Genomic DNA, 26,584 nt, shown 5'->3' on the forward strand with positions numbered 1-26,584 from the left:
ATTCCGATGCACGATGCGCTGGAAACTGTACTTGAGAAGAGACTTTAATGATTTTTCAAATACTGCTGAGAATAAATAATGATGCCGTTTGCTGTCGATTTGTGAGTACTGAGTTTCTCTTGTAACAACTTTACCATTGTTCTCATGGAATGATTTTGAACATTCAAAAGAATTTCTAAGATTTTGGGCATTGAATTGTGAAATAAAGAGGAAGTGAGTCTTTCTCTTTATTAGGTAAAGTGTATTTTTGATTGTATATGTTATATTAGGAGTATTACATTAAATATGTTATGGAATTTTTGTGTGAAAAGAGGATATTCATATCGTATTTGATTCTGGAAATTTTTATTTGGAAAGAATTTTAACATTTCCTTTCTCGAAATTTAATTTTGGTTAAACGTATAAAGTGATATTTGTTCTTAATTTTATTAAGTAGACGTTATGTATGAATATTCTATTAGTTATTCTTTTCTACAAAAGATATTGTTTAAATTGAGAGAATTCTTTATGTTTGCGTAAAATATGAAACATACATTTAGCATCGCAATTATTCCTAGCTCTATTAATTGTCACATTTTCAGTTAGCGATAAATCTTCGTAAACTGAGTTTCCGTTCGTTTCCTAGTTTCGAAGGAAACGGGTTTCACTACATTATTACAAATACACTTTCGTAGTATCTATTGATAAATATTGCGTTAAGCAATAAGGTATCATGCATATTACAATTTGTTACGTCCGGTGACTCTTTACGGTGGAGGCAGCCACTAGCTGTGTAACTATAATTAAGCGGACCGCAATAATCCTAAGGAACTGTCATAAACTTAAGTTTTTCGATTCTACCGTTAAGGCCGTTAATTGATATAAAACATCTTCAAGTCAACAGGTTCCTTATGATTATTGATCTGTCAGGTAAAAAGTGGGGAAACGTGTGTTTTCTTATTTTTCCCGGTATTTCCACCCGCAAGCAACCAGTGGTGGGGCGATCAACACCCAGCAAGAGTTTTCCTCTGTGAGAGCATCGTTACCAAACTTTACTGATTTTCCATCTTTAGAACAGTCAACATCTCTTGACCGGGTTTCCACCCTTAGATCAGTCACCTATTTAACTTATATCTATACGCACCGAGCGTAACCATCTTGTCTACAAGTTGTTGGAATAAAGTGTAAATTATAACCTGTCACCTGAGTGTTATAATCTATTCAACAACCTCTATTATCTTAAACGAAATAGGGGATCGATCATTTCGTGGCGTCGATTGTATAATCGTAACGGGAATTTACGACTCCCGTTAAAGCACTTCCTCGCGATCGCGTCTTTCCGCGAACGGTCGAACACAATTGTTTGTAACTTGTAACACATTTCCACCATTTGACGTTTCGAAATTCACATTTTGCAGCACTAACTCGGAATGATATTTTCGTACGATTATCAAACTCTTCGATGGCTAAATTGAATCAATAACATGTTAATTTCATTTAATATAATTCAATAAATAAATTTATAAAATTTCACTCTGGATTATTTCGATTTCTGTGTTTGCATGTATTCAAATTCTTAAATTAATCCTGCAATGTACAACACCTTTACAAAGTTTTATTTACATTAATATCCTAATTACAATAATATTCTAATCATATCTAATCAATATTCTAATCACGAAAATGCAAAAAAAGGCAGGTTTTAAACAATCGAATAACGTAATCCTATCAACATGCAGAATCACTTCAATTGAAATCCATAGTGTCTCCATGTTTATCGACTACGAAAGACAATTTTTATGAAAGCAAAGTCACAATTGAACTAACGTTATTATGCAGTGATGCTATACAAGTCACAAGATACAAGTTACCAGTATCATTGAATATCTTAATACATATTCGCAAAGAGAGAGCCACTTCCGATTTCGGTGATTTCGAAATGATTTTGTAGAGCTCAACATTTTGAACAATTTTTTCCTGTACATGTAGCTGGCGGTCGGTTCTAGTTTTCACGCTGGATTCGGCTAGTAATAAGATTAACCCGGTTGCGCCGCGATGCGACCGGCCAGAATTGTTTATATTAGTACTGATAAGGGGATTCGCATGGCCGGCCGCCTCGCGATGTCCAGATTAATGTTATACTATCTACTAACCCCAATCTGGCTTCGAAACTAAGGTCGAGCAACGGGGCATTTTTGCATATACAGAAACCTTCGACATTTACCAGAAATTCGAGACTCAAGTGTTGCAGCTATGAAGAGGTAGGAACGATTCTATATCTCGAAATTGAGATCTTAGCTGTGCCGAACGTAGTAAGGGACAACGCGGGTGAAAGAAAAAGAAGGATTGATAGTCAAAGCGTTCGGCAAATATTAAAGGCTCCCGATAAGTTGAGACCTTTAACTCAAAAATGAAAATATTTTAGTTTCGATTTGTGATCAATAAAACCTCTACCAACACTTTTGTTACTACAACTATTTTTCTGATTAAAATGACACTAAATACAATGTAATTTGGAGCATATTAGCGTACGTAATAAAGGATAATTAAATAAGTGATAGTAAATATCAGTGAGTAAATCTAATACAAATTATATCGTGTTTGGTCTCCTTTTAATCAGAAAGTCCTTACAAGTACATTAGTAAAAGTTTAATTTAAAAAACGTCAGAAATAGAAAAGTTTCGTTTTTGAGTTGGTACATACGAAACTTGTCTCGGCGATATCTGGCATTGGATCGTATTACACTAATCGACTGTGGCTGGTCGTCGAGGTTCATGTTGCGTCGAGGGGAACCTATTCCCAGTGGGGGGGGGGGGGGGTGTGATGACGACACAATTATCGAGAGATTCCTTTTTGGTAATTATGGGAGATTTCAATTCAAAGACTAAGAACGACTGCCAGTTATGTGAATAGGAGAAATGTACAAAATGTTGAACTCTATAACATACTTGAAAATCATCGAAATCAGAAGTGGCTCCCTTTTCGCGATTATTTATCATCTTTATTATATAGCTTGATATATTATATAACAGAAAAAATGATACATAGCGCGTATTTGTAAATATATATTGCGTGTAAATATATATCTGTACAAAATACTATACAGAGTGTGGCCGAGTAACGGTACAAAACGGTCGTGAAGTGATTTCTTATGAAAAGACAAGAAGAAAATATAGAATAAAATCTTCTCGTCCGAGGATTAACTTAACTTAACGAGAACGTTGAACTCGAAAATTTGTGAAGTACACTTGAACATGGCTAATTTTAGACTAAATGGAAAAAAGAATCGGTAAGATATTATTCTAAATGTGAAAATAAGTAGAAAATGTAGAATAAAATTTGTTCGCAAGACGTTTTGTTTGCGAAAAAAGTAAATTTGAAAATTTATCATACTCGTGTACTAGACCGATTATTAATTAAAAATAAAAGAACTCAATTTTTTTGAAAATGAAGTCTTAAACAGAAAAATTTTATTTCCCTTTTTCACTTATTTTCGCATATAGTATAACTTTCTTCTTACTGTTTGTTCGTACCTAGTCGGTGACTTGTCAAATTTACATGTATCAAACAAATTTCCAAAGTCAGTTTTCTCGAAAATTAGGCGTCGGGCAAAAAATTTTATTGTTTGAATTTTATTTTTTTATTTCTTCATAAGGAATCATCTCTTGGTTGTTTGTACATGTATAACATTTTTCTCTTTGTTTCTTCAACAAGTTACACAAGTTTGCTATAATATAGCTATATAACATAGCTATATAGTGATATGTTTTTGTTATGTGACATAGACGTAGACGTATGTAGCTTAAACCTACCAAAATTTCGTATTACTTCTGAACGCTATTGTTGATGTCACGAGATTACATGTAAAACCATCAGTAAGCCGCATGAAATCTAGCGTTGCAGTACAAACGCTGTGCGCTTGTGATATTTTTCTGAAAGATAAAGCTCGTGCAGAAACGGGGAAAAGCCGACCTAGCAACGCGAACGAGTTTCCACTTCTGTTTTCTTTCTTCGCAGCTGCGATATTAAGTTCTGTGAAACGCGAGCCAAAGCGTTCGAAATGTTTGCTCGCGGGTCTAATAAACTTGCCAGGCGTATATAAAGCAAGCAACCGATCACGAAGAACGCTTTTATTGGGAAAATTGACGCGGCCCTGCTACGGAATAGCGCGCGTCTCTGTTTTCGTGCGACTGCGTTAAAAGCCACGAGAAATGTTCGATGTAATCGGAGCGTTGCCTCTCGTGTTGTTATCGCTCGTAATATCACGGATTCTCCCTCTTGCCCATGTTTTTAACCCTGAGCACCTGTTTTTTCTACCCATGCGCGAAATATCGTGGAATATTTGAATTTTTGATCACGCGAACGTTATTGATTCGTCGATGATTGGCTTGGAATTTTACTCGGTTAATTTCTGATAAATATGTACTGGTAATTTTGAAAATAGTTCAGAGTAAAAAATATTGGAGAATATATCCAGTCTGGGATTGTGAAATGCTTGCGGATGATTCAATTAATTGTATTAGGTTGTGTTGAACGCTTTATTCCCATTTTTCTTTTATTAATATTGGGATTAGAATTACATCTCTTGTACGTTGGAGTAGTATAAAATTAGGACGGCTTTGAAATTTTCATTCCGAGTAATGGTTAAGGCTTTCGATGGCCAAACTAATCCACGTCATTTTCTAGAAATGTTGATCTCATTATCCGAGCACACAGTTTCCAAGTAATAAATATTTTAAATCTATAAGTATTAGTACATTTCTCGTAAAGACATGATATGAAGAGTACTTTAAGTTACAGGGTAAATTTTTTAAAATTATGTTTGTCACTTTATTAAAAAGACGATTCTTGTCAAATTGTTCGATACTTAGGTAATAAAGCATTCCACTAGTCAGTATTAGGGAAAGTGAATTACAATTTAACTTATCGTCGAATAAAAATTAAACGGGTCTACGAAATCAATCTCCATCGATGTGTTTAATTGTTAAACACCACTCTTTTATAATACAATTACATATACACTTATAGCAATTGTATTGTGTAATATGACGAATATTTTATTTAACAGAATTGAAATATATGTTTGTTTTCCTGGAAGAAAGGAGAACATGCGTGAGATTAATTTTTTGATTAGTATGGTCCCTGAAAGGTTCAATTACAAATTAAATTAAATTGGATTTAGCGTAAGCTAAAAAGAAATGCATGATATTTTTGCATTGGAATTAATATTTTAAAACGAAGTATAAAATCGTTTTAAAGCTTTCGGATTAAGCGAACGTTTTCATTTGAGCTTCCCGAATTATTATGCTGATGTTTTTATCATTGAAATGTCGGCATATCGTCGTGAAACTCATAATAATGTCATTAGCTGTGCCATATTTATCACTTGCAACCTGTCCATTATATCACGGGCCATTAGTGATCCACAATGAATAAATGAAAAATGATGGAGGATAATAATGGAATGACACGTATTACCATCATTGAAGAGAGAACTTTGTATGATTCTCTATGCAACGGGTACTAACTTTTTATAGGTATTTATCTCGACCTATAAATTAAGTAAATTAGGTATCGTTTCTTAAATTAATTGAACGAGATTTATCCATTGAAATATTAAATGAAATTAATAACGTCGTGAAGAGAAAATTTATGTCCGACGTTTCGAATAAAATCTTTAGGGGAAGCGTTAAATCGAATAGTAGGTAACCTAACATAAAATCAAACGGAATGCATTTATACGTTAAATTAAAGGATACCACCATTGCTGACGAAGGATTGAATAATTCATTTCAGAGACATAAATCAACCTATGATAACGTTTATTGGACGCATCATACACGATAGCTCACGTGATTGAGATGAAATGTAATTTCTTTTTGGTCGAGCATACAAAACAATAGAAAAACGACATAACCTAACTGTTTACTTCCTTACTTCTATTCCTATGCAACAAAATGGTTAGCTTCTATAGATGAAAATAAAAATACTAATAATCTTAATATTATACTATATATTTAACAAGTAATTATACGTATTTCATGTTCAAAACAGAAGAAACATAATGAAAGATCTTGAAGTTACAAAAGAAGAGAATCGAAAATGCATTCAGGAATGAAAAGGATAGAGGATTCAAATATAGAAAATTCAATTAATTCTGTCAAGAATAGAAAAAAACGAAGAATTTGAAAATAGAAAATTCAATGAATTCTTTGAAGAACAGAAAAAGTAGATAACGCGTGGATAGAAAATTTAATCAATTTATTCCAAAATTAAAAGAGTAAAAAGATTCAGAATAGGAAATTCGATCGAAAGAATAAACAATCGAACGATATAAAATTTGGTCAATTTACCGAAAGGTAGCAAATTCACGATAACAGCAGAAATATCAGTTTGATTAGCCAAAAGATAAAGCAGAATGAAAATGATGAAATATAGTGAGAGGTTTCCAAGTTTGGAGCAAAGAGAAGAGTAGAAAATTCAAACGTAGAAATTCGAAACTTTTACTGGAATCACGCAAACAAGCCCATCTTTATTCCGTGATACACAGATGGACACGGAAGTATCCTTCGAGATTCGAGAAAGCAGAAGAAGAAGAAACAGCAAGAGCGTGAGAAGAAGGTAGGGCGTACAAAACTTCCATATTGCCTGCGCTAAACTCTCGCGAAGCGATCAATCGAGGAATACGTCCGGACACGGGACGGTTATCAAAGAAAAGCACGAAGTCACACGAGATCTTCAGCCAGTTCACTATCTAATATCTCGCTTTTACGCGACGCTACTTTTATTACCCCGCAGTTTGCTATAGTGACGGGATCTAACTAAATTTATGGGGTATCGATGGCGTGTGGAAGCATCTTAAAGAGCACCTCTCTTCGTTACTTATTTATTTCTACCTCTGGCCGAATGTATTTTACTAATATGCTATTTATGTTTTCTCTTTTTCATCTTGCCGCGTGTTTCCTTTCTTCTCCAAACGAGAGTATAATATATATGTTATTATATGATTGAAATGTAATATATATATTTTATAATATACACATATCACATATAATATATATATATTATATGTGAATTGAAATATATATATTATTATATGATATAATTGATCTTATATGTTTGAATTAGTAGAAAGACGGAATACTTCGAGTAATTTGAGTGTAAAGATTTATTAAAATATCTCGATAAAGGCTTACTATTACTTCCTCTCAAATACGTGCATAGTCTACATTAAAATATCAAAAATAAAAAAAACTTGGCAGGGATTCGGGGAAGAAATGCATGAGAAAGAGAGAGAGAGAGAGAGAGAAACGAAAATACGTATCAAAAGATTCAATATATGCTTTTAGATTTAATAGAGCTTCCTTATCGGATCTTAAGTGAACCTCGAATATATATTATATAATAATTTATTATAGTTCTTTTTAGAGAATAGAATTTTTTATTCATTCGGAAATTTGTATTTGTTGGTTTATTAGATTTCATGATTCCTTAATTTCATAATATTTGTGTCTTTTCCTGCAACAAAATCTCTGGACAACTTTATTTGCGAGACGATAAAAACAATAGAGTAAAGTAGAGCAAAGTTAAATTAAAAGAAATTTACTGCTTATTGTAAAAGAGTTATTATAAAGAAGCGTTCCATGTCAACAGAGATTTATTGTTACTTCGTTCGATATATATGTGTATAACCTACACCGAAATACGAAAAAGTAAAAAAAAGCATCTCCTTTTTTACCACAAAATTTTGTTAATGGTTTCATTTTAAGCGATGTTGAACATTAGGTTGGCAAATGTTTACAGATCCAAACAGCAAGAAGTATTCATGGTTTCAACACGTTACAGACACGTTACAACGCGTTGAATTCCCTGGGCCCTAAATTCTAGTTGCATCATCAACGACACGTCCCTGGGAATTGCAACCAGCCTGAAACTTCTCTCATATAATTAACCACAACGTTTTTCTTATCTGGCGGTGTGCGTATGCTACATTTCCCGTGAGCATTCCGTTTTGTTCTGCAATCAGCGCGAGCCACATTCTGTCAGCGTTATTATGTAACGCCGTTTATCACAACCGCTGCAGTTATCGCGAGATCTTTTTCCAAATGTTTACGAGCCGGCTCGGGAACGTATCTTTTGTAACGTCGTTCGCATATTTCTTTCTTTCCTTAACGGCTCGTCGACAACCGATGCCGTATGCACACACGTGTGCGCTGTTCAGCTTTCAATAAAATTTCAGTCGATGGAGCAGGTGATTTTACTTAAGACAATTGTGACGACCTGGTTGATCCTTTCGAACTGGCAGTACATAATAAGAGGGAAGTTTGAGAGCGTATTATACAAATCTGAGATTTTTGTTTTCCGGCATTTTTCTTTGATCTAGGAGATGGTGAGAAGTTTACTCTACCGAAAATATAAATGATGTTACAAATATATTTAATAGTGAATAAATTTAGTAATAAATTTAATAATAACATTCATCTTCATTATAAGATTTCATAAGTTGGTCGTGCGGAAAATGCTTGAGCTACGTGAAACGATTTGTTGAAACATATTGCGCCTTCGAGGAGGGTTCAAGCTTAAAGAGAGCTTCTGTTTGGTCAGTGTTATAGGTGTGAGTGTGTGTGTGTGTGTTGCTTTGGAAGATGATGGTAATTAACCAATGAGATATGCGAAAGTTAGTTAAGCTACCGAGTAAGTATTTTTTGACAGTTATTTGAGTTTCTAGAACGGTTATCTACACTCTTTTTTTAACACAGGTTCATCTGCATTAAGATCTTAATAAAAATATAGTTCTTCTTTTAACGAATAGCATGAAAACTTTTTATATGTCAAGGAATATACTACATAATGGTCATTTCAATATAATATAATATCGTATAAATAAATCGCTACGACAATTTACAACATTCTGACATCGAGAATTTTACATGTTCCGAAATATAAAAATCCAAGCTTCCATTACTGCATAAATCATCGAGCACTCAAAATTTAACGATCCCATCAGTCACCAATTAACCGTGCAAAGCCCGAGCATAACTCGCCGCTAGACCCTCCAATTCATAAAAAAACAAGTAATAAAACCGATTATATGACTTCGCGAGGCTTTACCGAGGAAAAAATGCGACCACTTATCCAGGAATTACTACGGCCATCGCATCACCGTGCGGAAACTTTATAATCTATAGTTTTATTAAAACTACATGGAGAACTCGACTTTATTTTTCTCGTGAAGAGGCTGCGTTTCGCTGGAGAGGCCGGCATCTCGCGAGCTTATTTTACTAGCGCGCGAGGCATGAGCGTGGTTTTCGGCTGACGAATTTTTATATCCGGCGACGTTCCAGGCGAAGGAAAATAAAGAGCCTCTAGCTGACATATATTGAGGGGGTTCCAAAGATGGCGGCATGCAGAGAGGACGCATTCACGTCACTCCGTACTCTGCAATCGAAATTATAGAAAAAATAAGGAAAGACGACAAAAGAAGTGGACCAGAGTGTTGTGCCAGTTTGTGTGTGCAAAAGTGCGCAAGAAAATTGATAAGTAACGGACTGGATGGGACAGGAAAGTAAAGAAAATTCAGCCCTGTCGACGAGGCAGTAAGGAGGCCATATTAGGACACGCGCCGACAGCGCCGCCACACGAGTATGTCTCCAAAAACTCCAAGAGGATTGCAGATAGGATGGACAGATCAGAGAGTTCAGTCATGGACCTGGTCATGGCATCAAGCGCCGAATCAGACACCGGAACCATGTCAGGGCGAGTGTCCGGTTGGCACGAAAGCTAGTACAGCTTTCGGCGGGGTCGTTCGACAGTGGATGTGGTGAACCGGGTACGAGAGATGTCGCGGGCTATGATTTCCTGGGGTGGGGTAGCGCTGGCAGTCTCTTTAGACATAGTCAATGCGTTCAATACCATATCCTGGGACGGGATAATAGAAGTCCTTGAATTCTTCGAGGTGCCTCCCTACATTATTCGTATCATACGGACCTACCTGACCGACAGGTGGGTCGGGTACACCGGCAAAAATGTAGAGGGGTTGCAGTCCATCGAGCGCGGGTTCCGCGGGGTTGGGTTTTGGGACCATCGGCTACGACGCGGTGCCTCGCGGTTCTATGCTCCTCGACACATGTGTAGCGGCACGCGACACCAATTAGTGTCGGACGACGGCAGCGCAGTGGTTAGCGCCTTAGGTTACGAACGTTCGGAACCCCCGGTTTAAATCCCGGCGACCGTAGTCCGATTTTTCTTCCACGATACAAGAATGAGAAGAAAAGCAGCAGTACCCCAGCAGCTACATCTATACCAGCAGCAGAACCTATCTCGGGCTCTACAGCCAGCAATAGCACTATCACTAACAAACTACTAACACTATTCCACCTCACATGTATGGTATGTTACGCGGACGACACGTTGGTCCTGGTCGGGGGACGCTGGTGGCACGAGACGTTGCGCCACAGGGAGCTTGCCACCGCTCGCGCGATGCGTAGAAAAGGCCTACGTGACCCTGGCCACGAGTGTTTACGGAACACGTGCGTGGTGGGCCTAAGGAAAGACAAAAGGATGCTAGAACAAGCAGTGTCGGTGGAGAAGCCAGAAAGTGTGAATCGAGAAGTCAGAGAGTGCGAGTTGCGTTGTCGGGATAGTGTTGCTAGTGTGGCATCAATCACATCTCAACCTACATCACAGATAAGACATTAACCCCCGCACTTTGGACTCCTTTGGACACATCACCACCTTATCATCATATCCTACACCAAGGCTGCACCTTAGTCCACATCAGAGATAGGATATCGACCCCCGACATGTGGACACTTTTCCACATCATAACCTACACCGAGAGCCCTCAACATCCTTAAGCCAAAACGTATATAAACCGAGGCTTCACCCAGGTCGGGCAGTTCTTGTTCTAGTCGCTGTTCTTGTACAACCCCCTTTCTCCGGTTTAGTGTTATTCTATTATTGTAAGTGCTAAAATTATAATAAAGTTCAATAAAGGATAGTTAATTGGGTTACGACTCAGCTTTCTTTTCTCGTACAATCCATGTATCAATTTTACGTGACACTAGCGGTGTGGATCGTGCGAGTGTGGTCCACGTGAGAGAGAGAGAGAGAGAGAGAGAGAGAGAGAGAGATAGAGAGAGCGTTGGATCCGTTGTGACGAGAGTTGCAAATTAACTATTGAGTTGTCTAGACTATAATACGTTATTGTGATTGGTTCACGTTAAACAACCATCGTGCTTCTGTTTAATCAACATCTGTACAATCCATTTATTGTAAATAAATCATCAATATATATTTATGATATTACATTATTCAATTGAAGGACGACACATTGACGGGCCCGACGGCGCCTCAGCTCTCGCGACATTATTTATAGTTTACTCGATATCTCTTAGGCCTTTTTGTCCACGATACTACAATATGGGTATATGTGTACTAATAGTAGGCCACTGTAACAGTACTGTGTTTATTCGTATTGTCTCCTCTTCTTTTATTCTTCAGAATAGAATGTTTCTTGTAGAAGAAATTAGAAATATAATATGAAATTTCAATATACAATAAGTACAATATAATATTCAATCGCTGTTAATTATTAAAATTCAATGAAATTTGTAAAATTTAATTCAAACAACAGATTTCGTTTCTAAAAAAGAAAAGGAGCACATATAAAACCTTATACACAGGACCTACGAAATAAACATCGATTTCTGCATCGGAGGAAACATTTCCAATTTCAAATGGTTCGTACTGAACGAGTTAACGCTCTGATAAAAATTTCCATTCGGAAATATTCCGCGTCACATATAGGACCGGCCGCTAAAAGAGTAAAAAAAGAAGCGGAACTCGCGGATTAAACTTGATTTTGGTATCAACACCGGACGTTATTAGTTCTATCGAATTAAACCAGGTAACGAAGTTTTCCCGTTACGAAACGAAGTCAACGGAATTACCAAGGCGCACGGGAGGGGGTTGAAATTAACCGACTAACCAAAGCTGGATTTTTATTAAATCCAGCTGGTGTCCGGTTCGATCTCGCGGCGATTTCGCCGTGCAAACCAATTATTCCGGTGTTACGCGTTAAAGTTCACGGTTAATTACGTCCCACCTACCAAACGACCACTTTGTACAGTTGGAAATGGCGCGTACACCATCCCAAAAAGGATTCTCGTCCCTGTGCTCGGCGCGTGCATTTGGTTACTGTCGTTTCTTTAATGTTTAATGGTCGACTGTCAACCGGGGATATTGTGTAATTGGACAGAAATTCTCCAGGCAATTGAGAATAATTCCTATACGGGAAGATGAAAAAGGAAAACAATTTTATGCGCCTGAATTTTGGTATGCTGCTGTTCGGTTTTCTGTTAAGGAGTTGAAAGCTATGCGCGAGAGGCGAATTCAATATCTTTGCGCGTTAGTGGAAGCGATCTGTATGGAAAAAATGTTTGTATATTTGTGTATATTCACTTCTGTGTGTGTATATATTTCCCTCAGTATATTTCTTGCATATTTTTTTTCTGTATATTTCTCCTGAACATTTATATTTTTCTTTTGTATATTTTTGTGTGTATATTTTATAGTAAAAGATAGTATGATTTTATAGACTGAGATTTTAACGTATGAAGCTTCATTTATTCATCAGTCGAATATCATTTCTTTTCCTATTTTAAAACGATTCTTTCTTTATAAACCTTTTTGAAAAATGATCTTAGATAAGGGATTTTTATTTTTTCAAATTATTTTCGTTTCACTTTATCAATCATTTGAAAATAGTATCTGTTAAGGAAATTCGAGGATTTGGGAATACAAATTATTGACTATATTTCCCACACAACAGTTATACATCTATATTACTCTCTGAAGAACGTCTTGCACGCACGCTGGTCGCCAACCGACTATCCTAGATTCTTCTAACATCTGGCAACAGTCTTTTGTCTCCACTAAGACCTTGACGCCCTCTAACCCTTACACACACACTCTCATGTACAGTGTAAATGTATCACTTCCCTAACAGTATCTTTTGATGAAACTTTTACGTTAGAAAATAAGGAATAGTCGTAGGAAGTAAAATCAGGCGTGACTTCATTTTTCAATCGAATATATATATATATATATATATATATGTCTGAGATGAAAGAACACCGGAGTCTGTAATTGAACAATTGTAGTTATTCAATCCGATTGTAATTGTTCGAGAGTTGTGATAATGAGCTTGGGCTCGAGGCGACAGTCAGTCGCCGAACGTAGCCGCGGTCACGGGATGAACGCTTTGTCTAACAAAGGCATTGAGTAACCCTATAGCTCTCCTTAAAAGAAAGATTTGTAGCGGCACGCGACAGAAAACATTCCAACGGTTTCTGTCCCGTGGCTCGCCACACGCAGACCCTATTCTTCGAGTAAGATGATTGCCAGATGTCGACGCGTCTCCGCAGTACATGTTCGGCTAGCTCGAGGGCCCGTTATAAATCTTAAGATTTAGTCAACTAAAATCCTTCAAACAGACAAACAGTCTTTGTCCCAACTACGGGAAAATAGGGGAAACCTATTTTTCAACGAGCGGCGTCTCCCACTAGCAACTTTCCCTCGAAGGCGGCTAGCATCTTTTTCTAACCACCGATATGGAGATTGACCAATTAGCAGCAACGCCAATTTCCCTTACTTTCTGAACGAAGGCTTTTCTCGACGAATCCGATGATCTCGTGTCCTTAGACACACCCCATTATAGTTTTCCTCTGTGGCATCATCGGGACGGGAAAGGCATTCTCGCTCGCGATCTCATTGATGAAAGGAGTAACTCTTTACGATCAGTGAATATTACGCGTCCGACTTTGATTTTGTGAGTACGTTCATCTATCATCCCGTCGACCGCGGATTCGTTATTGAACCTAGGATCATTGTCATTAGTTTCTCGAGTACCTAACTACCACGGTTACTTGTCCGGTTCTGTAATAATCGTATTTGCACTAGTCAATGTCTTCTCTATTGCATAACGACAACGTGTAACCCAAACGAAGATTCGTTTCACGCCCCTAACCCTAATTCTAATGTAAACCCGACATATATGTCGGAGATAAGAGGACACCGATGCCTTCCCTCCGAAACCTCGGGTAAATCCATAGAAACATTGTAATTAAAATCTACAGTTGTAATTAAACGATTTGCTGTCACTCTACCCAATTGTATTCGTTTGAGACTTGTGACAATGAGCTTGGGCTCAAGGCGACAATTAGTCGCCGAACGTGGCCGCGGTCAACGGGACGAACTCTCCATCTAACAAAGGCATTGAGTAACCCTATAGCTCTCCTTAAAAGAAAGATTTGTAGCGGCACGTGGCAGTAAACATTCCAACGGTTTCTGTCCCGTAGCTCGCCACACGCAGATCCTATTCTCCGGGCAGGATGTTTACCAGATGTCAACGCCTCTCCGCAGTACGTGATCGGCTAGCCCGAGGACCGTTATAAACACTAATATCTAGTTACCTAGAATCCCTCAACAGATACACAGTCGTTGTCCCAGTTACAGGAAGACAGGAGAGACCTATTTTTCCACGAACGACGTCTCCCACTAGCAACCCTCCCTCAAGGGCGGTTAGCATCCTTTTCTAACTACCGATATGGAGATTGGCAAATTAGCAGCAACGTCAATTTCCCTTACTTTCCGAACGTGTGATATCCCCGACGAATCCGATGATCTCGTGTCCTTAGACACACCCCGTCATAGTTTTCCTCTGGGGTATCACCGGGACGGAAAGTCATTCTCTCTTGCGACCTCACCGAAAAGGAGATTAACGCCTTACGGTCAGTGAATATCAACATAGAATCCGACTTAGACTTTTGCGAGTGCGTACGACTACCGTCCCGTTGTCCGCGGACTCGTTATCGAATCTAAGACCATTGTCACTAGCGTCGAGAGTGTGTGGTCACTGTGAGTTTGTGTCAACTCTGTAACAATTTCGTGTGTCAATAAAAATAACTTCAGTGTAAAAGAAAACATGGATAGCTTCAGTGAGGAATCCTTACCTGTCCCAAGCCCCCGCCACGAGGACGACTCGGGCCCAAACTCGGTACTTGACTCGACATATATATATATATATATATATATATATGATAATATATATATATCACTATATGATTATATATATTATTCTAATCGTTAGATTAAAAATAATGGTACAACGAAGAACATTATTAATGGTAGAAAATATGAATCCTCAATTGTTAAATGGCGGTGTCACTCATTTCTCACTCCACTTAATAAATATTGAAATTTCTTGATTTCCCATGATATATTATCTATATCGGAAAAAAATAGACTAAACTCGACCTCACTCGATCTCATATTAATATCGTTATGATAATGAAGTGTCGATATTATAATTGAATACATTAAGCAGAAGAAAAAATCATCTGCAGTACAGTCTAAATAATTGTGTTAGGGAGCTTCCTTTAACTCCTAGCTGACAGTACTCGTATTAATGAATACGAAAGTTACGGCCTCATAAATATTTATAGTGTTTCATGCAACTAGGTGAAATCGTAGCTCTAAGATCGAAAAGACGTCATAAACCAAAATTAGAGGGTGAGAATCATGTCTAGATTCTTTTTTCTTTTTTTTATTTATTTCATCATGTCTCGTTTATTCATTAATTAAAGATCCAGAATTCTGAATTGTTATATAATCTGTAGAATCCAGGATAATTCAATTATTATTAAGAGAATACAGCAGACATAGAATATATTACTCTATATGCAAGTCACACGAGATTCAATTTTAAATTGGCCTTGTTTGATGTTTTGAATGTGAAGTTTAATCTGTTAAGTTTGATTATCTCGTTCCTCCACGAGAAGTTTCTCTCAAACGCGAAATTAACAATTAGTAAAAGTGAATTACATACTCCACTTTGACCTTCGCCGACTACGAGTATAACGTTGTACTAATTGCGTAAATAATAATTTAGTTCGTTTCCCAGTGAAAATATCAAAAGCAAAAACGCAAGAGATTTTGGAGAAAAAGAAAAGATCATAACAAAAAATGAAAGATATTTAAAATATCAAAAAGATTGAAAACAAAAATATATGCATGTCGAATGTAATCTACAGTGTTTAACTATTAGTTCCCAACATTTTTTTTCGCAATTGGTAGATTTGTTACAAACATGGAGAACGAGAATGTTTCGCTAAGAAAGAATTATAATTATGAATTTAAAAACATTCATGGTCTTGTCATTACATAAAAACTATGACAAATTAAAAAAACCTATATACACGTAGGAAGTAACGCAATTTTGTAAGTAATAAAAATAGCGATATTTTATAAATAGTAGAAATAATAAAACTTCGTAAATAATAAAATTATATATATAGCGAAAATGATAAAACTGTATAAATAATTCAAAGGTTCTTATTAAACCATTTTAACAAATCTATTTCAAACGACATTAAATTATGCGTAAAGAAACACCATTGTAAATAACAAAATAATAAAAATTTGTAAACACTAAAAATAATGAAGCTCTTCTATGTCGTTATAAATTCATCACCTACAAAAAGCCTCTGAGACGTAATAATACGAACAATCTGTATACGCTTTCAGACACTATAAAGGGGGACGAAAGAAAAGTTCATAAAACGTTCCCCCGTAAGAGCTGTGGTGCTTTTCGTACATGAGCTTCGAGTAGTTTTAACACGAGTACCCATTTCTTCTTGATAACGTCACAAGCATCGAAGCAGTTCAACGAAATATCTTATATATAATTTCAATTTTAACCTGGAACATGTTCATACATTTTAAACGCTTGGAGGAGGGTTTCACCATGGAAGAGGAAAGAAGAAGCACGATCTTGAAGTTCTACCGGTATAAGGGAAACGACTATGCGGTAGACACGGCAGAAATAGTACGTAAAGCAAAAGATGAGCATGCGATCCTCTGTAACGATAGCAAGAAAGATGGGATTTCTGCTTCTTCTAGTTTCTATGCATAAATTGCGATCGAATCGTGATAGCAACTTTCGAGAATAAAGATCGGGAGAAGGGATGCACGAGAGAGAGAGAGAGAGAGAAAGAGAAAAAGAGAGAGAGAAAGAGAAAGAGAGAGAGAGAGAGAGATAACACGTATCAAAAGATTCAATACGTAGCTTTAGATTTGATGGAGCTCCCTCATAGAATCTTCAGCAGGTTTTGAATAATAGGTTTATTATAGTTTATTTTGGAGAATAGAATTCTTTCATTCGGAAATTCGTATTTGTAGGTTTATTAGATTTTATGTTTTCTTAATTTTGTTATGTCTGCGATTATGTCCGCAATTTGTGTCTTTTCTTGGAACAAAATCTCTGGATTGTTTTAAATGTCTCTATACTATGTTGGAAACTTATATCTGTTGCGTTTATTGGTTTTTGGCTTCTGTGACTTTGTAAAACAATTTTTTTTTAGGTAGAATTGCTCGGTTATTTTTAACGTTATTTTATTATCTCCCCTAGTATTTAAAAATTTTACAATATTTCTGTTTTGTAGTTGTGTAACCTTATAATCCCACAGTTCTATTGTTCTATACTTTCATTCTGCTTTTGTCCTCTGCTGTCAGAGATTTAGAATTTTATAGTCTCATAGCTCCACAATGCTCTATTTTCTTATAGAAAAATTTTGCATGTTCTGCATTTTGTAGCTTTATTTTGCGTGATTATTTTAAAGACTTTTTTATTTTTCCACGGAGTTCAAGAATTTTTCTATTCTATGGTTCTATTCTGTTATTCTATTATGCCACTATATTCATGTCGTATACTAATTTTACGTTAAATACGTATATTTTTGTAACAAATATCTTGTAATTTCTATGTACCTTTTCGGACTAGTTTCAAATTTGTCTAACATAATTACGACAATCGGATTTCAAAATTAAATTTAATTTAATAATTTCTAGTTTTTAAATGTTTTATACAGGATGTTCCAGAAATCGTGGTAGAGCCGGAAAGGTTCTGATTTCTCGCACGAAAGTAGAAGGAAAATATAGAATAAAACCTTTCTGTTCCAGGCTTTGTTTAAAAAAAAAATGAATATAAAAATTCATGAAGCGTTGAACTTGAACATGGCTAATTCCGGTCTAGGGGAAAGAAGTCGAATTGGAATTTATTCTACATGCGAGAATAAGCGAAAAATACGAAATTAAATTTTTCCTTTTCAGAGTTCATTTTTAAGAAACTAGAGTTCGAATATGTTCAGTTAAAAAGTGACTTAGTACACCCAGACATAAATTTTTAAATTTATCTTTCGCGGAAACAAAGCGTCTTGTGAAAAATATTATTCCACATTTTCGACTTATTTTCATTTACATTTTTTACATATAGAGTAGCAACGAGTCCTGTTTAATACGGTTAATAAATTTCCATACGCAATTTCATCTAAAACGAAGCCTCGTACAAAAAAATTTTGTTATACTTTTCCGATTTATTTTTACACGATGATTCACCTGTTTTCCGGTTTTGTCACGATTTCTGGAGCACCTTGTGCAATGCACAATATGAAGATAAAAAGATTTCTACGGTAATTGCTTAACTATGTACGTTTGAAACTCAATGTCATATATATTCCATCTGTAAATCATGTAGAGTCATAGAACAGCAAGTATTGTCATCTTTGGTAACGGGTGCTTTCCTGAGCGCAAATCTATCGCTATACAGTACCCGGGCACCCCTAGGGCCATAGGGGTTGGGATTACGCCCAACCAGCGCACAAGGCACCCAGTACCTTGCTACCTGGATTAGTTAAGCCTGGCAGGAGCTGTCACTCGTCTCAGATCGAACGGAGCGTTTTCTAAGCCTTACCGTCTCTCCAGGACGGTTCCGGAGCAGGTGGGACGCTGCTCACCCGCTGAAGACCACTCGGGTGATCCAAGTACCCCTTAAATCGGCCCTCTTGCCAGCATCTTGGCCATAAACCACTGCCACCACGAGTCCAAACCCATAATTGGCCGAGCTGAGGGGTCACTACTCCCTCCGGGCTTTTACTCGACCCTCGTGGTACCAACCTTAGTCATTGGTGGGACTATCGTGTGGATGTACGGTCACGTCACTGCCGGCCGGCGACCTGTTATCCGTGCTCGACAGTTCCAGATGAGACTCACGTAAGCGAGGGCCTCAAGGTACAGAGTACCCGGGAACTTATCCCAACGGTTCCATCTTTCGCTTCAGGGTCGTGGGTGCGCTACTATCCAAGGCCACGTAGAGATAGTGTAACCGTGCTTAAACGCCTTACACTTGTTGAGAAACGTTAAGTTGGTATGCTCGCTATTTCCTACAAGCTGGTACGACTTTTAACGACGCTCTTTTGTCTTAGGAGTCCACCACGTGTTAATTATTTAAGAGTATCCGGTGTGTTCAGACGTTTGTACGATTTTGTACGTTTTGAAAGATAAATTGAATCTGTGTGAATCAATTAAATATCAACCCCAAACCTATATTTAATAACAGGTTATGGGCCCAGGGCAGTAAACTGCGACAGTAAAGACATTTATTTGTTGAGTTTTTGTGTTTTTCTGAAATTATCCGAGAAGAGATCACGCCATGGTCGACCAGGAGAAAATGGGTGATGTGGACAAGGATATGAATCCGATCATGAATAAGGGCAATTATGAATATTACAAGACGATGATGGAAGCCTCGTTGGTTTTCCTGGGCTGCTGGGATGCAGTAGAGTCAGGATTAACGGTAGCAGAAAGGTTGAGACCAAACTGAATAAAAATGGATAACAAACGGCAAGGGAGTGCTGGAAAGCAGTGGAAGATGTCCATGGGAGATTTGCGTCGATGGACATTGTTTTATGCATGCGGGACAGTTCCAGTGGCACGATCGAGAAGACCCCTAGCATGCATATCTCCGCATACTGCGGAAGGATCCCAGACCTGTGTGATAAGTTATCCAATGCCAGTATAAAAATCGAGGACCACGTTATGGTATGTTTCCTTTTGGCCGGCCTCGTGGCGGATCCAAATTACTCGACGTACCTCAGGGCAACAAGAATTGATAAGAATTTGACCACGAAGGCCATGAAGTCGACCTTCTACTCGAAGAAAGAAGGATCGATGCGGCTGCGGACTCGTCCGAGAAAGGCAGCGCAATGGCGACCAGGAGACAATGGAAGCCCAAGCCACAACAGAACAAAGATGGCGCGAGACCAAAGAACAGAGACCCACATAACTGGAAGTGCTACAAATGTGGAAAATGGGGCCACATTTCGTACCAGTGTCAAGAGGAGAAAGGAGATAAAGAGGAGAAAAGCCAAAGGGAGAAGAAGAGACAGGAAGATAACAAGAAGGAGAAGGGATCAGAAGACAACTCGAGGTCCAAGAGACTTATATCGACATTGGCTTTATCGTCCATCAGCCACATGGATAGGGGGAGGATTAGCTACCTTGATTCAGGTGCTTCAAATCATATGATTCCGGACAGGCATCGCTTTGTGAACTTCGCGCCTGCAACCCGGCAAATCAGGATTGGCAAGGGGAATCTGGAAGTTAAGGGAAAGGGAAAGATCGTCGTGAAAATGGCTGAGTCCTGTGGTGGTTGGACCCTATCTTTGTCGAACGCTCTGTGGGTGCCGGAGTTAGATCTAAATCTAATCTCGATCAGACAGTTGGCAAAAAAGGGTGTCATTACAGTGTGTACAAGGGATGAGGTCGTTGGGACACACGATGATGGAGACGTCGTATTCAACTCAAAGGTAGGTAATGATGTATACTACTTAGAGACAATACCCTTTGAAGGGCGCGTAGCAAATGTCTCCGTGGAAAACGATCAGCCTGGCCAAAATGACGAAGACATTGAAGATGTTGAGGCAAAGGCATACAAGAGTACCGCATCGTGATACGAGAGATGGGGTCACCTGCATGGTAATGCAATGAGGAAGATTCCTGTAAGGAGCGTGAAGGAGGACTTCAAGCAACACGATGAAAGATGTGAAGTCTGTGTGAAGGGAAAAATGACAAAGGTCCCATTCCCGAGGACAGCTCATCATATGTATCAACGCCCTTTGGAAATTGTTCACAGAGATGTTAGTGGCAGAGCTCAGTGCAGGTCATTAGGTGGAGGTAATTATTTTGTAACTTTCATCGATGATTTCTCTCGTTTCATGCACGTTAGGATCATCAGCAGGAAGAGCGAAGTATTTAAGTGCCTCAAGGAATACCAGATGGAACTGGAGGCTCTACATCAGTCCAAAATAAGTGCCCTCCAAACCGGCAATGGAGGTGACACAGGAGCAAATTTTGAGAGCTATCTAAGGGAGAAAGGCATTCTGCACAGGAAGACCGTCCCAAGGAACCCTGAGCAAAATGGAGTTTCAGAACGAGCAAATAGAACCCTGGTTGAGATGTCCAGGTGTTTGCTCATTCAGTCGGGGCTCCCTGACTACCTGTGGGGAGAAGCTGTGAACACTGCGTGTCACATTAGGAACCTATGCCCATCCACCGCTATCAGAGATAAAATTCCATTGGAATTATGGAAAAGTGAGGGATGCGACATCCAAGGGAAGATCAGCAGGCTAAGGGTATTCGGATGCACGGTCTGGTACCTGAGAAGCCAAGGCGGAGGAAAATTTGATAACAGGGCAGACGAAGGGATATTTGTAGGTTACGACCGACAGATCAAGGGATATAGGATCTACCTATCGAAGACCAAGAAGGTAATAATCTCTTGTCATGTCAGGTTCGAGGAAAATGTGTTTCCCTACAAAAACATTAAAGTGGACACGAAGAACATCAAAAGGAAACTCTCTGAATGGATATGGGAAGATTTCGAACTTGAAAGGGAAGTCGATCCAATTGATGTAGAAACTCAAAGTGATGGTGAAAACGATGAAGGGGAAAGTGATTATTTCAGGAACGACTTAATCAGAGAATAATCAGGAGGAGGTTGTGAGTGTACCGACTGTGCCTAGGAGATCACCAAGATTGCATAAGCCAAAGACGTGTAACAGTTGTGCTCACGTTGCGACAGTTTGCAAGACTCAAGGTTTATGTGTGTTTGTGAATGTGTACGATGCCCTGAAAGAGCCAGATGCTCAAAAGTGAACCGATGCAATAACGAAGGAATTAGACAATTTAACAAATAAAGAAGTGTGGAACATAGTGCAAAGACCTTTGAACAAAATGTGATTGACTGTAAGTGGGTACTTGTCATAAAAAGGGACCCTGATTGATATAAGGCTAGACTCGTAACTCGGGGATTCTGGCAAAAGCCTGGAGTAGACTATTCAGAAACACTTAGTCCAATTGTAAAGCGCAACACACTAAGAATTTTGTTTGCTCTGTGTGCGGAGAATGAGTGGAGTTATGAACATATTGATGTGGAGTGTGCACACCTCAGTAGTCCTTTGAATGAGGATATATACATGGAGCAACCTGAATTTTTTAAAGTTCCAGGAAAAGACAGAACTCAATATGTGTGCAAACTTAAAAAGAGCCTGTATGGACTGAAGCAAGTCGGGAGAATGTGTTTTAGATACATTAACAGTATTTTGAAAGGTATGAGTCTGAACCCATGTATGAGTGATCCGTGGGTGTATGTGAATGCATCCAAAGATCTGATTGTAGTTGTGTATGTAGTTGACATTCTTGCATTTGGAACGAAGGTTATGATTGATGTGTTTAAAACTAGGATTAAGGAGAAATTAAATGTGAGGATGCTGGGTACTGATACTGAATTTCTATCCATCCACTCGAGCAAGCCAAACGGTACCACTGTTGTATTTGATCAATCCGTACAGATAAGTCAAATGCTGGATCTGTTTGACATTGTTCATGAGGCTGGAGTGTCAACACCGCCAGCTAAGGAGTGTGAAGCCGGTTTTGACATTGAATGTAACGAACCTTTCGATGCTAAGTTGTATGAGCAGGCTGTGGGGCTTATAACGTATGTCGCCACTGTAAGCCGTCCTGATATCGCGTGTGCAATAGGAAAGTTAAGCCAAAGATGCACAAATCCGACTGTATCTGATTGGAGAGCAGTGAAGCGGATTTTCAAGTACCTGTTAAAGACCAAAGACTTGAAACTAGTGTACCAAAGGACAGGACAACCCTTGAAGGTGTTTTGTGATTCAGACTTTGCGGGCTGCTCAATAGATAGGAAATCTAGGAGTGGGTATGTCTTCATACTCGCTGGTGGTGCAACATCTTGGTTGTCAAAGAAACAACCAATTATATCTCAATCGACATACGAAGCAGAATTTGTAGCGATGCAAGAGGCAGCAAGGGAGACTGTGTGGATATCCTTACTGTTAAGGGAGTTGGGTCAATTGTCATATTGCCCTCGCCCATGTAAAATTTTCTGCGTTAACATCGGAGCTATTTCATGGTCAAAAGATGAAGTAGTTGCTGAGTGTTCTAAGTACGTCCAAGTGTGTTATTTCTATGTTAAGAAGTGCGTGTCAAAGGAGATAGTAGATTATACCTATATATCTAGGTCTGAGAATGTTGCCGACATTCTCACCAATGGTTTAAATAGAGTTAAAACTCAATACTTTACCAAAGCTATGGGGCTTGTAGAAACGTTGGGACTGTTGAGAAACGTTAAGTTGGTATGATCGCTAGTTCCTACAAGCTAAGTTGGTACGACTTCTAACGACGCTCTTTTGTCTTAGGAGTCGACCACGTGTTAATTATCTAAGTGTATCCGGTGTGTTCAGACGTATTGTACGAGGAGGTGAAATATAGAAAGGTAAATTGAATCTGTATGAATCAATTAAATATCAACCCCAAACCTATATTTAATAACAACACTCCCGGCGATCTTCCCTGCGGTGTACATAGAGGACTCACGTAAGCGGGACGCTTGTCCCGACGATCCTCCCTGGCTTCGGGAACGTGGGCTTGCCAGCCCCCATAGACTCACATAAACAAGTCCTCCCTGCGGAAAGTCATAGAGCAGCAATCGGAATCTCTAATATGTTATCGTAGCGCTATGAAAATTGGGATTTTTGTGGAGAACGATTCAAAACGGACGTCCGTTTGGCGCGCCACGCATAAGAGGGGTGCGAGGATGAGACAATTTCGTGAGTGTAGAGTCGAGGACTTGGGACAGAAGGCTTGTCAAATGAGTAGATTTATTAGTAACAATAAACCAGCGAGCGGATATGCGTGATGTACGCGCGTTGTACAATATGTATGGGACAATATGATTCAACCGCGCGCGGGACAATGTACAGATACGGAGGACGTAGCCTAGGATGTTTCGTTTCGTTTCACGCGATAAATTGAATTTAATGGGTCGTCATATTCTTTCCAAGCGATGAAAAGATATGGAATGGCATGGAAATGAAATGGTAGAATTACGGAAGCGTGAATTGAATTCGGATATTGCGTAAATATACTATGACGACGTGCGAGAGCGAAGAATTTTGCGACAGTATTGAATATAGAATGTAGCGGTATGGTACGATGCTAGTGAGAGGTGTAAAACTATGTGGAATAAGGGAGAGTTGTAGAATCGTACTATTGTAAAATAGTGAAATTAAGAGGTAAAAGATGGCAATGCCGAAACACGTTAGTAGGAGGATGTGGAATGTTGGGAAATCAGGATAGAAAGAATAGTGAAATTTTTATTACTGAAATATGGAGATTAATATTACAGAATTATATTCATAGAATGACAGAACCATAATGTTGATAAATTACAAAATTATAAGATTGTTCACGTAGTAATAGAATAGCATTGTGTAATTATTGTAAGAACGTGGAACTATATTAGCGTTGTATAAGTTATTAATGGGGTTATATAATATTAGAAGGCTAATTGTTTCAATATTTGGAAAATTTCATTCACGAGTAATCATCAAATAATGTGAAGAATATAGAAATGCACATATTGACATTTTTTAATAAAAGAATAAAAGCTTTAAAGTAATAAGACTTTTTAAAAATCTTTGATAATCATTCAGATACACAACATGAGCAAGAAAGAAACAAACATGATACACAGCAAGAGCAACATGAAGCAACATGAAGCAACATGAAACAACATAAAGCAATATAAAGCAACATGACTTGAAGTCTGACGTGATAATTCTAAAAGCATTCATAATGCATCGGTATTTTTTGAACGTATTATATAAATCTACTCAATATTCTAAATAGTTGAGTATCATCTAATCTTGTAAATACTTAATTACTAATTATTTACTTTTGATGATCACTGGTAACTTCATTGTTAATGTGACCACTTTAGAATAAATAAATAAATAAAAGCAACATAAAACGTCCAATACTACAATCATTATTTACATATTAATAATTTGAAATCCTTCAACCTGGGTGATCCATCGAGAAAACATTAACTTGTACATACATGTAAATCTCTACAAGTTCGACAGATCATTCAAGATCAAATCCACTATCGGCAACATCACGAATTTTATTTTCTTTCCATTCAAGCGTAGTACTTCAAACAAACGTTCGTTCCGCTCTGAAATGAACGTCCTGTTTTTTCCCTGTCCATCCCTTATTTACCCTGTCACGTTATTACAACAAAATCGATCCGATTCGAAGCCGTTTAAAACGCACGAAAATATCATCGAGGGTCGCCAATGAAAGCACCGACACAAACATTTGCCGATCGTTGGTGATTAAAAAACCGTCTCGTTTAAAAGTAGAGTTTCCAATTCGAAGTGGCGAACATTCGAGGTTTGGTGATTTTGTATGCGAAATGTTCGATAAAAGAGTGTGAATAACAATTATCATCGTACGTTTCAGTTAAAATTTACTAACACTGAAACTACCAATCTGCAATCAATATAATATCGATCATAAGTATTTGGTCGATCTCTCATGTTAACTTAAATTGTATGCTTTCCACTGCTTCTATTTTCTTAATTATTTTATTATAATTCTATTAATTTATTCCTATCATGTGTACATTACTAATATTAAATAATACGTATCAGAATTGATATGTATTATATAGGATGGGACATGTACGAATTTGGATGTACTTCGATATATGTGAAAAAATAAGTTAAAAATATATATATTTGCCAAGTATACTTTAACGAGGCTAAATATTGATTGGGAGTTTCACGGCAGGTTATAATATATATGAAAATAAGTAAAAAGAATGTAAAATAAAATTTTCCGTTTAAAGTCTCGTTTTCAAGAAAATAAGGTTTAAACATGTTAAATTAAAAACTGGTCTTGTACACGCGCATGATGAATTTCCAAATTTACTTCTGCCGAAAATGAAACATTTTATGAAAAAATGTTATTCTATATTTTTTACTTATTTTCAAATGCAATTTAAAACTCTATCGATTATTTACCTTTGTCCAGTCCGGAATTAGCCAAATTGTCAAATCTTCAAAGTTGATTTTCTTGAAAACGAAGCCTTAAATGAAACAATGTTATACCAAACCTTTTTCTTATTTTTTCACGTAGAATCGCCCTCTGCTTGATTATAATACGATTATCGCCCCACCCTATATTTACTATACAGGGTATAACAGAACATGTGGGATACACTTTAGGAGTTGATTGTATATCTAAAAACCGATGAAAACATGTCATATAAACATATATTCTATCTGTTTTCGTTTATAAAATGTAACAGATTTTCTATTTTGCCGTGATATATTCA

General features: G+C 37.7%; 1 protein-coding gene across 3 annotated transcripts in view; it reads right to left on the reverse strand.

The window, feature by feature from the left end:
* Positions 1 to 26,584, reverse strand: part of LOC117158183 (nephrin) — a 543,755-nt gene that overhangs the window by 96,689 nt on the left and 420,482 nt on the right. The gene's annotated exons all lie outside the window — the stretch shown is intronic.

Source organism: Bombus vancouverensis, chromosome 14 (genome assembly GCF_051014615.1).
Source record: "Bombus vancouverensis nearcticus chromosome 14, iyBomVanc1_principal, whole genome shotgun sequence".
Classification (NCBI taxonomy): domain Eukaryota; kingdom Metazoa; phylum Arthropoda; class Insecta; order Hymenoptera; family Apidae; genus Bombus; species Bombus vancouverensis.